At 37.5% G+C, this 17,055-nt stretch overlaps 1 protein-coding gene across 10 annotated transcripts in view; it reads right to left on the minus strand.

The window, feature by feature from the left end:
- Window positions 1-17,055, minus strand: part of PCDH15 (protocadherin related 15) — a 910,832-nt gene that overhangs the window by 615,865 nt on the left and 277,912 nt on the right. The window lies entirely within an intron of this gene.

The raw sequence follows: 17,055 nt of genomic DNA on the forward strand, positions 1-17,055 counted from the left end.
TCATAGCATTACTTACTCCTGAATGCCCAAAGTCTTGGGGGTAAACTATATGTTTCTACTTAATGAACTTGCACGTATATACAACTAGACATTTTTTTTAAGGCAATTTAAGAGATAGTGGTAGATGAAATACTTTAAACTAGATTACTTTCCAAAAAGTATCATTATTATTTCTGTTATAAAATAGCTCTTTTGTAATCCATTGTACCATAATTATTAAAGTTGAATAAAGCTAAAGCTTCTCTTTATTTTCTGATTTTCCTTATGAACATATTCCTAACACATATCTAATACATTTCCTATGAAATTAAACCAAGAAATATTGCTGCATGTCTGTATGCTTCTTACTTTTACAGAATATTAATCCTGATTACTTCCCTACACTTTTCCTTCACCTAAGTCTTGAAACCCATGTACTTTGTGTCACTTCCAGGATGGTTTTATCTAACCTTACTTTCTTAGCCTTTCCTTAAAATCCTTTCATGCGTTTCTTCGCTCCATCTAACAAAAGTAAATGTCATATCTCTTCATGTGCCTACTTTCATTATCAAGAAGTTGAATTCCAGCTTCTTTAGTGGTTTTTACAAAATTTTCTTACTACTTTAAACTTTCATACCACATACAGTCTGAAAACCATACATCTTCCCTGTTTTGCAAATCTGTTTCCTTGTGACCCATAATAAAGAAAGCATTTTCTTACCTGGATTAAATGAGGAGCCTTTCTTTGTTTTTCTCTTAATTTTTCTTAGACTCTTCCTCTACTTCTTTTTAGTTTATTTATTTCCATAAATAAAGTAGAGGAAGAGTTTATTTCCATAAATAAACCAGGGCACAAAGCACTAGGTATAATGGTACAAATATCAGTTTTCAGCTCTTTTCTAGCTATATTTTTCTAGAAAAATTGCCTGTTGTAAACGGTTTGACTGTAATATGGCAGGATGTGTGTGCGGCCACTGGACTGAGACTGTTAGTGCGCAACCCAGGTTTGCGCTGGATCATTATCATGAGACCATTAGCCACCTGGGTTAGAGGTTCCTCTGTCAATACTTGGGCTCGCAGTGGTCCTCATGGCAGAGAGTGTGGTGAAATGTAGATCACAGGTTCTCTTTAGGGTCTTCTAGGCCCTACACATGCCGGCTGCCCAAGTGAGCTGGGGGCTCTGGGACAGACTGAGGACTATGTCCTGAAGAGCTTCAGAGGCCTCCCCACAGCTGCCCTGTTGGCCAGTGATTGAACCCATGTGTCTCTCATCTCCTGCTTGGGCAGGCAGGCTCTTTACCACTGTACCACCTGTGGGTTAACTGTGCATCTATATACCAAATTAATTATAAGATGTGATATCTGAGAGGGAGGAAATAGAAGAGGGCAGAGAAGAAGCCGGATTCTGGAGTGTCCATTAGTCATGACTTAATGGTTAATCACTCTGTTACTTTATAAGCAACTTGTAGTGCATTTTTCTCAAAAAGTCTAGCAACTTTCTTATATGTAATGATCATACTGTCAGTTAACTAAATTAACTCAGTTTCTTTCTTCCTTTTTTTTTCCCCCAAAAGGAATCATTTTACTTTTGTTTAAGAGATATGAAGAATAAAAGGTATATGCATATGTTTGGGTCAAGCCCTGGTTTGATGAAAGGAAGTTGTCTGTAAAGCAAAGGGATAAGAGCATCACCAGGACAAAGATAATCAACACAGAAAGGTCCACCACACCTCAACAGAAAATCCAAGCCTAGGCCAGTTATTTGGCAAACTCAATTTTTGCACCTCTTTAACTGATCATTTAATGGATGTTTAGTTTCTCTGAAACAATGCAAAATTCTTCAGCATCTAGAGACATATGTCTTATTAATATTTTTCCTCTCAGGGCTTTACTCACTCTGTGAAAAGATGCTTAGTCATTTGTGAATTTGACTGATAACAACTTTGAAACTCCCCCCTCACCCTTTCCTCTCTGCTCATATATCACTCAGTTCAGTTCAGTGACTCAGTTGTGTCCCACTTTTTGCAAACCCATGGACTACAGCACACCAGGCTTTTCCTATCCATCACCAACTCTCAGAGCTTGCTCAAACTCATGTCTATTGAGTTGGTGATGCCATCGCACCATCTGATCCTCTGCCATCCTCTTCTTCTCCTGCCTTCTATCTTTCCCATCATCAGAGTGAGTCAGTGAGTCAGTTCTTCGCATGAGGTGACCAAAGTATTGGAGCTTCAGCTTTATCATGAGTATTTTCAATGAAAATTCAGGACTGATTTCCTTTAGGACTGACTAGTTGGATCTCTTTGCAGTCCAAACGACTCTCAAGAATCTTCTACAACACCAAAATTCAAAAGCATCAGTTCTTCAGCAGTAAGCTTTCCTTATGGTCCAGCTCTCATATCCATACACAACTACTGGAAAAACCATAGCTTTAACAAGACAGACCTTAGCTGGCAAAATGACGTCTCTGCTTTTTAATATTCTGTTTAGGTTAGTCATAGTTTTTCTTCCAAGGAGCAAGTGTCTTTTAATTTCATGGCTTCACTCACCATCTGCAGTGATTTTGGAGCCCCCCAAAATAAATTCTGTCACTGTTTCCATTGTTCCCCATCTTTTTGCCATGAAGTGATAGGCCCAGATGCCATGATATTAGCTTTTTGAAATTTGAGTTTTAAGCCAAATTTTTCGCTCTCTTCTTTCACTTTCATCAAGAGGCTCTTTAGTTCCTTTTCTCTTTCTACCTAAGGATTCTCATCTGTTTATCTGATGTTACTGATATTCTTCCTGGCAATCTTGATTCCAGCTCGTGCTTCATCCAGCCCAACATTTCACATGAAATACTCTACATATAAGTTAAATAAGCAGGGTGACAATATACATCCTTGATGTATTCCTTTCCCACTTTGGAACCAGTCCATTGTTCCATGTTCCGTTCTAACTATTGCTTCTTGATCTGCATACAGATTTCTCAAGGGGAAGGTACGATGGTCTGTTATTTCCATCTCTTGAAGAATTTTCCACAGTTTGTTGTGATGTCCACAATTAGTCAATAAAGCAGAAATAGATATTTTTTCTGGAACTCTCTTGCTTTTTCTATGATCCAACAGATGTTGGCAATTTGATCTCTGGTTCCTCTGCCTTTTCTAAATCCAGCTTAGAAGTTCTGGAAGTTCTCAGTTCGCATGCTGTTGAAGCCTCTCTTGGAAAGTTTTGAGCATTACTTTGCTAGTGTGTGAGATGAGTGCAATTGTGTGGTAGTTTGAATGTTCTTTGAAATTGTCTTTCTTTGGGATCGGAATGAAAACTGACCTTTCCAGTCCTGTGGCCACTGCTGAGTTTTCCAAATTTGCTGGCATTTGAGTGCAGCACTTACACAGTATCATCTTTTAGGACTTGAAATAGCTCACTAGCTTTGTTCATAGTGATGCTTTTTAAGGCCCATTTGACTTCAGACTCCAGGATGTCTGGCTCTAGGTGACTGATCGTACCATTGTGGTTATCTGGGTCATGAAGATCCTTTTGTATAGTTCTTCTGTGTGTTCTTGTCACCTCTTCTTAATATCTTCTGCTTCTGTTAGGTCCATACCATTTCTGTCCTTTATTGTGCCCATCTTTGCATGACATATTTCCCTTGGTATCTCCAATTTTCTTGAAGAGATCTCTAGTCTTTCCCCATCTATTGTTTTCCTCTATTTCTTTGCACTAATCACTTAGGAAGGCTTTCTTAATTCTCCTTGCTATTCTTTGGAACTCTGCATTCAGATGGGTATATCTTTCCTTTTCTCCTTTGCCTTTTGCTTCTCTTCTTCTCTTAGCTATTTTAAGGCCTCCTCAGAAAACCATTTTGCTGGTTTGCATTTCTTTTTCTTGGGCATGATCTTGATCACTGCATCCTGATCACTGCCTCCTTTTTACTGTAAGAAAACCCAATATTTCCCTGTCTTGGCTGTTATAGGAACGCTCAGGTCATGCAAACCCAGCTCACTGTGGGGGAACGGTATAGGCAGAGGGAGTAACTCTGTCCATCCTTAGCTACATGAAACACCAGAACAATACAACCTGCTTTGTTTCACTCTTTGTAGGACCTGAGCCCTTTTTCATTGAAAAATCCTTTTGCTGTTTACTGTGTAGTACAACATAAATAATACATTCATTTCAGATCCATTGTTTCCTTTGAGTTATTTAGTTTAACATTCATAAATTCTAAGGCGTAGTGAGGAGGGTGGAGGTGCCCAACATCCAGCAAATAAAATAAATGAAACACTTAAGCACCCATACACCACAGAGAAACCTAGGGAAATATTTCCATATGGTCACACAAACAGCTCTTGCTTTTAGGGAGGAGGGACAATAATGTGTAGAGTTCACAAAATTTTATTACTTATTTGATCTATTGTCTAATAGATGTATTGTTTAATACACGTGATTAATGAAAGTGAAAGTGTTAGTCACTCAGTCATGCCCGATTCTTTGTTACCCCATGGACTGTAGACCACCAGGCACCCCTGTCCTTGGAATTTTATAAGCAAGAATACTGGAGTGGGTTACCATTTCTCTCTTCAGGGGATCCTCCCAATCCAGGGATCAAACCCACATCCCTTATATTTCCTGCATTGGCAAGTGGGTTCTTTACCACCAGCACCACCTTGAAAGCCAATATGTAGACTTCACAAAATTGTAAGGTGAATAGTCAGCTTTTGATTAGATATAATGTGATGAGGAAATTCCTACTGGTCTATTGTTAATTTAAGGAAGGTGAAGTTCTATTGCCTCCATATTCAGAGTCTTAAAATGCCTAGATTCTCCCAAGATTTGAAGAGGTGCTGGAGAAAACAAGATGCAAAGAGATCAATTGGAGAAAAGAGAAGAAACCTTCTAGGGACAAATATTCTCATGTTATTGAAGTTAATTTATGTAATTTAGGTCATGTGCAGAATGTGGGATCTAAATTTCCCAACCAAGGATCAAACTCATGCCCCCTGCACTGAACCACCAAGGAAGCCCTCAAATATTCTCATTTTAGAAGCAAGTTTGAAATAACAGATGACTGCTCCTTTCTCTACTGAAAAAGTTTCCTTGACATCCTGTCAAGGTAATGTATCATTGCAGGGAAGTACTATGAAATGTGTTACTTTAAAATTTATTTTTGGTTTGTTGTTTTTTTTTCTGTTTTGTTTTAACGTATATAAACTATATACTAAAGAAGGACACAGCTGAGCGACTTAACACAAAGAAAGTTAGTCATTCAGATAACTAGACACTTGTAGGTAACCTTAGGGAAAGGGAAGTCGCTCAGTCATGTCCAACTCTTAGCAACCCCAAGGACTGCAGCCTACCAGGTTCCTCCATCCATGGGACTCTCCAGGCAAGAGCACTGGAGTGGGGTGCCATTGCCTTCTCCAAGGTAACCATAACCAACTTACAAAGTTATGAATAAAGTTAGGGAATAACTTTGTTCAGATCTATAGAGATATCCCTAACAAATAGATGTTGTTGTTGCTGCTATGGTTATTGTTTAGCCATTAAGTTGTCTCCAATTCTTTTTGACCTCATGGACTTTAGCCCAGCATGCTCCTCTATCCAAAGGATCTCCCAGGCAAGAATACTGGAGTGGATTTTCATTTGCTTCTCCAGAGGATCTTCCCAACCCAGGGGTTGAAGCCACTTCTCCTGCATTGGCAGGTGGATGTTTTACCACTGAGTCACCAGGAAAGCCCAACAAACAGGTCTCACTAATTTCAATAAAAGAACAGATCCTGTGGAGTCTATATTTGCTTCCATCTTCTCCACATTCAAAGGAAAATAAACTCGATTATTGATATATTCAAACACATTTTATTTTTCTGATTCTCTGTAAACAAAATACCTTTGGGATCTTTTCAGTACAATTTAACAATCACAATACATGTCCTACAAAATGTGCATGCCAAAGTTCTCAGTTGGATTGACTGACTAATGAAGAAACCTGAGCAATCCAATGTGATGTTTTCCTTGAATAAATATACAAAATCTTGTCAATAAGCTTACAATTACGCAAAAGATATCTAAATTTACCTAATACCTCAAAAACCTAGAATTTTTATACTCATGCACAATGCTCACATATACACAAATATAATTTAAATATTACTTCCAACAATGTAGAATTTATTCCTATTCATCTTTTCCATTGCCAAGATCCCACTGGCTCTGTAGAAGTGTAAAAGAAAAACAGCATTATTTCAACTGTGATAAAATCACCTTTTTCTATTTATCTTCACTATTGCCATTTATTGGCACTTAGGAACTATTTATAGCCTCATACTCTTACTGCTAACATCAATTATTATGTAAATAGTTGAAAATTTTACTGACTTTATAAATAATGCATGAAAGAATAGAATTCAACAACTAGTATGTATTATCATTTGTGGTTTATAAATACAGAATACAGAATAAGGTTTAGCTTGGAAGAGTGTGAACAACAGATGTTTCGGTTTTACGAATTCTGGTCAAATGATTTGGAAAAAAATTTACTTATACAATTAAAACTTGTGTTTTACAAAGTTAAACCAGAAATTATGATATATGTATATATATGTGTGTATACATACATATGTATATATATATATGTGTGTGTATATATGCATATATCATTATTTGTCCTCAAAATCTCACAGTTTGGTTTTTGGCCCCCAAATTTGAGACATATTCTAACTTGGCAGGAGCAGTCAAGTTTAACACTTCCTCTCACATTGGGAGGGGACACATGGGCATACATTGCTGGCTCTTGTTTATCTTTCAGCCAAATAAAATATTTATTAATAGGTACTTTTCAGAGATGCCCCTGTAAAATGATTCTTCTTCACACTCTATTTGAATTATCCAAATTTTGAGTTTATATGAAGAATTTCACATTTATCTTTTACCTCTTGTTAGGTTCAGCATTTTTCCCATTGAGAACTTGGTGTTCTTTCTTTCTTTTTGCTATGATTAATAGAATTTAGCTCAAATTTTATCATAATAAATGATTTAACTGGTTATATTTTAGAGAATTTATATATCCTCCTAAGTCCACATCATCAATAAACTCCTAGGAACTATGGTGGTTGCCTCAAATTCCTTTACTTCCTATTTTTCTTTTTTTATCTCCCCCTCTAGGGTTGAGGCATAGAAATTCTTTGACAGTTGAATAGATTTTTTGGGAGTCTTCCCAAAAGCTCTTGTTTATAGAAGCACTGAAGATATGAAAGGCCCAGTGCCGGGAGCCAGTGTGAGGAATCCCGCCCGTGACAAGGTCATGAGGAAGGAAGCTGACATATGCAAGGCGTGCTCAGACTTCAGGGACCCCTCTGGAAATTCCTAAGCATGTACCCCAACAAAAATCTGCCGGCTTTTGTGCTCTGCTTTTCCACTCTTCTGACATTTTCTGGAAAAAGTCAATTCAGGGCTTTAGTCTTCTGCATTTGAAAGAGTGTTTCAATCCAAAACACCCTCCGATGGCTTTCTAGCCTGCCTGCAGGACTCGTACAGCTGCGCGTGTGATTGTTTGAGGCCTCCTGACCGCAGGAGGCACAGAAAGCTTAAAACATCCTAGGAATGTAGGGGCTTCCAAAGAGTCAAAATCTTTAGAATAGGACTGATTAAAAGTTTCATTTGTTGAGTCAATGCTTGCTGCCAAATTTTCATATCCTTTATTTTTAGATATAGTTGGTATATAGAAAAACAAGTAGTAGACCTGGTATTAGCAACATTAGATCTTTGAGTTAAGTACCTTCTTTGTTATAACCCACTGCACCTTTGTTCTATAGAGATGTAACTTTAATGCTTTAGGGAGATGCAGATTAAAGAAAAACACTTCAGGGGAAACAAAATTAACATTCATTAAAGAAGAGAGCCAAAAAGTGTTAACAAGCCTCTTGGCCAGAAGATAATGTAAATCACCTGAGACCTTTTGTATACAAAATGATGTATAGAAAGAGTCTGGGCTGCGAACGCTACATAATTCTGTGTTACCCATTGATCTCCATATTTTATCAAAAGCATAAAAGGCCTTCTGAACAATAAAGGATGGGGGCCAGTTTCTCGGACCAGTTTCTCGAACTAGTCTCTCGGCCTGGTTTCTTGGGAATCTGGCTTCCCCCGTGTCTCTCTCTCTCTCTGTGTCTCTCTCTTCTCTCACTTTTCCTCCCTCTGCTCTTTACTTTAACTTCAGGCTGAATCTCCACCTGGGGCGCGGAGGCTCGCCAGGTCTACTTACTTGCCCAGGCTGTTAAGACCCGCACGAAAGGGAGCCTAAGGCGAGGCACCCTTAGATATTCAAGCGGGCGCCGGTGGCCCAACGTAGATGGTGCAAATTCCTTGTCTGGAATTTTATTGGCCTTCCGCGTAAACCAAGCTATTCAGCCCTCTTCCTCCACTTAATCTTCTTACTACACTATAGTTTCCTAATCTAATCTTATATTAATAAATAAACAAGTCTTTCCACGCCAACGCCGTCCACCCTTCAAATTCCCTGGATCCACCGGGGCTGGACCCCGGCAGCCCAGGAATTTTCAAGGGTTCAATTCTTTTCTAGATACCCAAAGTAGAAATAAGCAGACTAGAATGAGACTGGGAGTAGATCTTTGAGTCATGAGTACATAATAACATATACCACATGTACACAGATAGATGGTGTACCTGGTTGAATTTTGCTCCACCTCCCACCCCCTCTCAAACTCCTGTCTGTGCAGAACCTCAGAATGTGACATTGTTTGGAAACAGGAAATTGCAGATGCAGTTGGCTAAGAGGGGATTATGTTTAGCTAGTGCTGTGCTTAGTGGCTCAGTCATGTCCGACTCTTTGCAACCCCACGAACTGAACTGTAGTCTGCCAGGCTCCTCTGTCCATGGATAGTTTCCAAGCAAGAATACTGGAGTGGATTGCTATGCCCTCCTCCAGGGGATTTTCCCAACCCAGGGATTGAACCAGATCTCCCACATTGCAGGCAGATTCTTTACCATCTGAGCCACCAAGGAAGCCTATATTTAACTGGGGTGGGTTGTAAATCCAATGACAGGTGTTTTCATAAGAGAAAGGAGAAAGAAACTCAGATATGGAGACACAGAGTTCTCCAATTCTGAAGCATAAGTTGTAAAGGAGAAAATAGCACCCTGTAACATTTAAAAATATAATGGTGATGAACCACATTTAAAATGACATATTTAGATTTAATTCCACCTAGATTTAAGGAATATTTTTGCATACAGTATTTCTTTGAGGTATTTTTTAAAATGTCCATGTATATATAGACATGAATGTACATATGTGGTTCAGTAAGGAGCTTTATTCTTAGCCTATCATTGCAAGGTAAAAAGAGAATATATTTGTGTTAAAATGAAATCCTTTTGCTTTCTGAAAAGAAAACCAAGCAAACACAATTCTAGGTGCAAAGAGAACTATAATAACATGTTTATACTCTTTTGTTGTCTGACTATTTCAAATAATACCTTGTAAGAATATATTGGCTACATTTCAGTAGTTTTAAAATATTTGTATGTTTTACTAAATATTTGTATGTTTTACTAAAATATTTTAAAACTACTGAAATGTAGCCAATATATTCTTACAAGGTATTATTTGCAAAACCAATACAGCATTGTAAAGTAAAATAAAGTAAAAGAAAATAAAATATTTTAGTATGTTTTGACAATTTTTTTCCTTATCTTTCTCAGCTTTTTTTTCTGAGGAATGGAAACCAAGTCAAGGTAAAAATAATGAAGCATAAATCACTCTTGCAAAGACTTAAATAAATCTTGAATTCAGCAGTTAATTCAGTCCACAGAATTATGCGTGGTTCAAAACAATCTATTGCAGATGACTGATTTTAACACCAACTGTCAAAGTGACAAGAAAACGAGCTACCCAAGTGACCCGAATGCATGCACTATTTTATTGGCAAAGAGAAACAACCAAACAATGAGCAATATTAGGAAGATCGAAACCCGTTATATAATGCAATTGGTGACAGTTAGGATTTACATCTTCTCTTTAGGTTACCTCTGGATACTTTATTCTTCAGCTAACTTGTCTGTCTTCTTTTGTTTTCAAAAGGAGATGAACTTGTGTTGAACCACTAAGCTCTCCTTAGCCTTCATACCCCATTCCTATATTGCACCATTTCAGTATTTCCTATCTTACAGTTGGAATGCTATCAGATGATTCCCCAGTGTGCAGACCACCTGCTGTTGCTCTCGGCTCATGTTTTGCGAAAACTGGTTTATCTAAAATTTTATTTTTTTCTTCTGGTAACTAAAAGCTAATTTGCAATATGTTTCAGTGGAAAAATTCTAAGCATAAAAATTATACAACCACATCTAAAATTGATAAACATTTTTAAAATACTTAAAGTTTAATGATAAATTATAGTTTTAAGCATATAAAATGAAATAGTATCAAAATGATAATTATGAACACAAAAGTGTGTGCTACAGGGAAAAATGTAGTATAAAAGTTCTCAAACATTCTACAAAGTCTATAAAATCTATGTATATAAATCTACTATGTATTCAGCACAGTTTTATGCATGAGCATAATGCAATATTCCTGCCTCAAAGTGAGTAGTTTGGGTGTATATGGGATAGTGTTTCCACATATCAATGGCCACAGAATAAAACTGAAACTCACATTCTGTTTTTATGAAGGCATGCTTGTAACAGGTACTGCCAATTGAGACTTTAGTTTGACAACAGTATGTGCTTCTTATGTGTGTTTTATGTATTTCTATTATTTAAAAGAGGTGTCTTCCCATAAGCTTGTCTCTTATTATAAATTCTGTTCTCCTTTACTTTTGGACAACCACATTTTATTTTAACCGTGTAGACTTTATCTGTTTCTTACCAGCCAGTGTTGGACATTAAGGTAGGTCTAACAATAGCCCTTAATCCATGGAAAATTGTTTACTTCCACACTACCATAAAAGTTATTGTCTTGAAAAATCCCAAATATGTGAGTATAGCGGTTAGAAAACTTTAAGAGTTCCAGACTATTAGAAGTCTCTCACATTAAGATTAAATATCTGGTCTGATAAACAAAGCCCTTCTCAGTCTATGCAAACACAAATTTTCTTCTTCCTATACTATTAACTCAACCTCAAAATGTATATTTCAATGCAAGCTATTATAGGTATGTATAATTGAATTACCTTCTACACCAGAAACTAACACATTAATGTGAATCAACTATTCTTCAATAAAATAAACAAGCAAAAAAACTCCTAATATTTCATAGCCTTTAATGGCTTCTTGATTTCTCAAGACTTTTACTCTGTCAGGGATTTTCTAACTTGAATTTAGTATTTGATAATTGGTTCAAATGTCATCTCTTTGATAACAATCTGATGCTTTCAGAGTGAATCTTCTCTCCTTATTAACTAGTACTTTACCATATTTTACTTTATATAATATATACTTTTCATATTTTACCATGAATTATTTATTTATGCACATTCAGGACTTGCTCTTGATGTCAGGCATCCACCATTCATGCCTCTCTTCAAGACATACCTTAGTCCTGAACTCAACAGAGAGTGTTGCCTAGTGGTTAGAACAACACATTCTCAAGTCAGTGGAATTGGCTTTTTCAGGTTATTATGAAGAATAAATGACTTAATATATGTAACGATATTAGAACTGAGACTGACAGGTAGTCACTGTTTCATGAGGATTATTCCTGAGAACAAGGAGTGAGGGGCAGAATAGAAATAAGGGAAAGAACTGCAATAAACATTATTTCTATGAGAACATAATTTGTACATAATTACAGAAATATAATATTAGAGATATTTCATGCAAAATCTTTTTTCAATTCATTGATAAAGAAACTTAAGCACTAATATGTCCCACAAGAAGTTTAGAAGCTGATTTAGGACTAAGTCCCTATTTCAGTGGTCTCTTTACCCAGACTTGACTAAAGTTAAGGAGTAATATCCTTGATTAAAATATGAAATACATCTTACTTATGGAAAATTTTACTATCAATATGTTTGGCATTTTATGACCTTCCTTGGCTTTGTGGCTTAGCTATCTCCACTCAGCCCTTATTTTACTTATATATTACAAGCCCACATTGAAATCTTCCAAAATAAAAACATTGAAGAACAGCTCCTTTTCCATAGTTGGCTTGGGAAATAACGGAGGTAAAATAATATAATTGAATCTAAATACTGAGGGAGATATTGATTGAACTAAAACAGAGGAACAAAATGGGGTATGAGGCAGCCTAATAAGACATTGAGTCCATACTGAACTGTCTGGATATTGTGACTAGTTTTGTTCTTACATTTGTTTAATAAATTTTTACTGAACACTTGGATATGCCCAGCCCTGCTATTTATTAAAACATGGTGCTTGAATCCTGGTTGTGGAAGAAGATAGAGAAAGCATTGAACAATACATAGTTGGAATAATAGACAAGATGCCCCAAAGCATTTAATGTGGAAGATGGGAGAACAGCTGGTATCAGGAATGACTTTCATCTTTCTGGCTCGAGGAACTAGATGGTGACAGCATTCATGAAATAGGGAAACTGAAGGGAATTCTCTTTTGTGTGCATGTTTCAGGGTGGGATGTTAAAGAATTATGTGACTTTTGAACAAATGAGTTTGAAGTGAACTGGAGAAATCTGAGAAGGTTGTTAAGGAGTTTTATACACACATCTAACCAAATGCAACAGCAAAGGCAATGGCACCCCATTACAGTACTCTTGCCTAGAAAACCCCATGGACAGAAGAGCCTGGTAGGCTGCAGTCCATGGGGTCACTGAGAGTTGAACACGACTGAGTGACTTCACTTTCACTTTTCACTTTCATGCACTGGAGAAGGAGATGGCAACCCACTCCAGTGTTCTTGCCTGGAGAATCCCAGGGATGGGGGAGCCTGGTGGGCTGCCATCTATGGGGTCGCACAGAGTCGGACATGACTGAAGTGACTTAGCAGCAGCAGCAATCAAATGTAATCAGCAACATCTACTGAAAAACATATTTCTATGAAAATGTATGAAGTTAAATCACAGAAAGAACATATTTTGAATCGATAAAAGGTATACTAGTGCCTGGTAAACAAATGCAAAGTGCCTAAATGATTCCTTTCTATAAATTAATTCATGAGTTAAATGATATCACAATGTAGAATTGTTACTTAATGTTACCTATTATAAGAATGACAAAATAATTGTCACTGGCATTTATGCTCAACTATGCATTCCAGAAGCAACACTGAAAAAAATTTTTCATTGTATTCATAAACTTTCCTAAATGACTAAATAAAAAATAAAATGTAATGCCTGGCAGTGTTTCGAGCAATTATTCTTCTACAAAGAATGAGTACACATTTGGATTATTTTAGCATGAGATGCAACATAATTAAACTCAGAAAAGTATTTATGTGCAATAGCTTGTGTTTCATGTATAGCAAATCACATCTATTTTCTTTACCTTTTGCAGACTATTCACACTTATAAGTATTTATTTATTTATTTATTTATTAGCACTGGTGCTAATTACAGTAATGTGAGTTTCTCCATGTATAGCTTAACTGTCAGGTCCTGCTGCTGCTGCTGCTGCTGCTGCTGCTGCTAAGTCACTTCAGTCGTGTCCGACTCTGTGTGACCCCATAGATGGCAGCCCACCAGGCTCCCCCATCCCTGGGATTCTCCAGGCAAGAACACTGGAGTGGGTTGCCATTTCCTTCTCCAATGCATGAAAGTGAGAAGTGAAAGTGAGGTCGCTCAGTCGTGTCTGACTTTTAGCGACCCTATGGACTGCAGCCCACCATGTTCCTCCATCCATGGGATTTTCCAGGCAAGAGTACTGGAGTGGGGTGCCATTGTCTTCTCTGTGTCAGGTCCTAATAGCTTGAAATTAGATAATCTCGTGAGTATATAACTCTATGCCTATAATATTCAAACTATCGGAGATTTCTATTAGTATATATGGGAAGGTATGTTAACAACAACTCTTTGCATGTCACATAGGTGTGGACTTCTAGAACTAGATTAACATTGGGTGAATGTTAAATACTGATCAAGGTCTTGGATAAGTTTTTTCAGTTGTCTGTGCATCTGTTTCCTGCTGTGTAAATGAAATAGGTTCTCTATTTTTCATAGTCTCTCAAAGCAAATATAGCTAGCAGTTAATCTTCAGAATCTGAGAAATCTTCTCCAAATCTGTTATAATTGTTATCAATGTTGGCAAGCTTTAGGACTTTCTGTGAAGTTGGTTTAAATGAGCTTAGCTACTATATTTAACAGTTATATTTTAAATTTCTGGAAAAAATATTATGAGGCCACATTTTATCCAAACTGAAACTACACATCGGATGTATATTTGGTCTGTGTTTATTTTGCCTTGCTAATGCCACTTCTTTTCACCTAAATAATCTGTCACAAAGCTCCTCATTCCTAGGTTCTTCTTTTCCCATTTGTAAACCTTGATGTTACATTTCCGATGTTTGTGTTGACACATTTTTCACATCCTGATCCTTCATCTTGTGTTGATTTTTTAAATAAAACATCAAAACTTTTTAGTGCACTTTAAAACTCGTATTAAATATAATAACAATGTTCTAGATAGCTTAATGGTAGTTTCCACACAAACTTGATATCAGAAGAAAGCAAGTTTGGATCTTCCAATGCAGTGGATACTTGCATTGTTTGAGCCCTCATTCACGAAGATTCCACATGCTGCTGAGCAACCAAGCCCGTGTGCCACAACTGCGGAGCCCAGGCGCCTGCTCACAACACCGCAGCTGCTGGGGCCCGCGCACCTCTGCTCCGTAACAGTGGAAGCCACCACGATGAGAAGCCTGCACCCCATGAAGGAGAGCAGCTTCTGCTTGCCGCAACTAGAGGAAGCTCATGGAAAGCAACGATGACCCAGTGCAGCCAAACATAAATCAATCAATAAAAAATGTTTAAAAAGAAAACAAATTTCTTAAAAGATCATCTGGTCATATCAGAAATCTGAAAGTAATGAGAATCAAGCCCAACTCTTCTCATGCATTAAAGAAGCTCATACATAAAATATATTCCAAGCGTAGGAAGCTTTTTTTTAATAAATGAAAACTTGTAAGCTAAATATAAATAAATCAGTAAATTTTAATGTAGAAATTTTTAAAAATGTTACTTTGATCTATCATTCCTTTTACATGTTGAGTGAATTCAGTTTGTTCATAGGGTAAATTTTAAAATATATAATCTAACATTAAATTTTAAAATCTGAACCTAACAATTAGTAATTATTTTTTATAAAATATAATAATAAGAAGAAAAAGAATAGTTACTGTTTATCAGTGATAATACTGAAACCTAGTGAGTGTGATTAGCCAAGTCCACACAGTTAAATAAGCAGAGAGCCAGGAGTCGGACTCAGGTAGTCTGACTTTAAGATCTTTGCTCTACATGTCTAGAAACTATTTTCTAACAACGTGCCAAATCCTTCAAGGAAAAAATCACTATCTTATTTCTAGCGGAATGCCAAGTAACCATAGGCTTTTAAAACTGTCTTAAGCATTGTAAGAGAGAAATAAACTCTCCAAGCAGGCAACAACCTTTTCAACATACTATAAAATTCTCAAGGGCAGGGATTATGTTTTATTTGACTTTTTATTCCCAGAGCCTCCAACAGTGCCCACCCCACAGAGGACCTCATTAAAGGTGTGTTGTTGTTTTATGGCAAAGTACTAACAAAGAATTGGTGGAGTTAGAGAAAGAAGGCTTTATATACGAAGTGACATTTGAACTCTGTCTTGAAATATAAATGCAGGTATTCCAGGAACAGATTCAGGGGCAAAGGACATTTGAGACGGTGAAAATATGTGTGGCCAGAGGCTTGAGAATGAAAAAACATTTGATAAATCTAGGGAATGAGTGTATGGATCTGGGACAAGTCCGAGAGTGTGGAAAATGATTCTGGACCAGGAGTCCTGCTTGTTTAGGAAGGAGAGCCTTATGCCAGAAGCAGGGTTCCATCGGCAGAGCCACATACAGAACTGGTCCATTCAGATTACTAGAGGGAACAGGTCAAGCTTCAGGAAGCTCTTCAAGAACTGGGTCCAACTCAGAGTCAGTCTTATTTGTGCCTCGGTGTTGTTGAAATTTAGTCTCTCCACAGACAAACACTACAAGCTAGCTATAAAATGTAGCAAGGTGCTAATGTGGGAGGTTAAGAATGACTACATAAGAAGGAAAGACTGTAATATCAAAGAGTAGCTAATTAAGTTCAAAACAGAGTGCTAATAAATATGCATATATAATGAATGAATGAATATGTCAACAATTTACTAATTTATTAATGTTGGAACTTGTAAGATGATAAATCTGGTTATCAGAATTTAAGAGCATTCAGAACTGGGTATTTTTATTCCTTTTGAGGAAAAACACATTTGAATAAGATTTCTGTCTGAAATAAAAAATTGTAGCAGCTTATACAGAGTAAAATAATAAACTTTTAGGGAGAAGGCAGTGGCAACCCACTCCAGTACTCTTGCCTGGGAAATCCCACAGACAGAGGAGCCTGGTGGGCTGCAGTCCACGGGGTCGCGAAGAGTTGAACATGACTGAGCGACTTCCCTTTCACTTTTCACTTGCATGCATTGGAGAAGGAAATGGCAACCCACTCCAGTGTTCTTGCCTGGAGAATCCCAGGGACGGGGGAGCCTGGTGGGCTGCTGTCTATGAGGTCACACAGGGTCGGACACGACTGAAGCGACTTAGCAGCAGCAGCAGCAGCAGCAGCAGCAGCAGCAGCAGCAGCAGGGTTATTGCCTCTACTGAACAGAAATCTACAGATAAACACACACTTTTACACTTTCTGGACTTATGTGTGCTTAGTTACTCAGTTGTGTCTGACTCTGTGACGCCATGGATTGTAGCTTGCAAGACTCCTCTATCCATGGAATTTTCCAGGCAAGAACATTGGAGAGGGAGGCCATTTCCTCCTCCAGGGGATCTTGCTGACCCAGGGATTGAACTCAAGCCTCCTGCATCTCCTGCACTGGCGAGCTGATTCCTGACCACTAGCCCCACCTGGGAAAACACTACACGGAAAAATAAAGCAC

This window comes from Capra hircus, chromosome 26, assembly GCF_001704415.2.
Source record: "Capra hircus breed San Clemente chromosome 26, ASM170441v1, whole genome shotgun sequence".
In the NCBI taxonomy this organism is placed as follows: Eukaryota; Metazoa; Chordata; class Mammalia; order Artiodactyla; family Bovidae; genus Capra; species Capra hircus.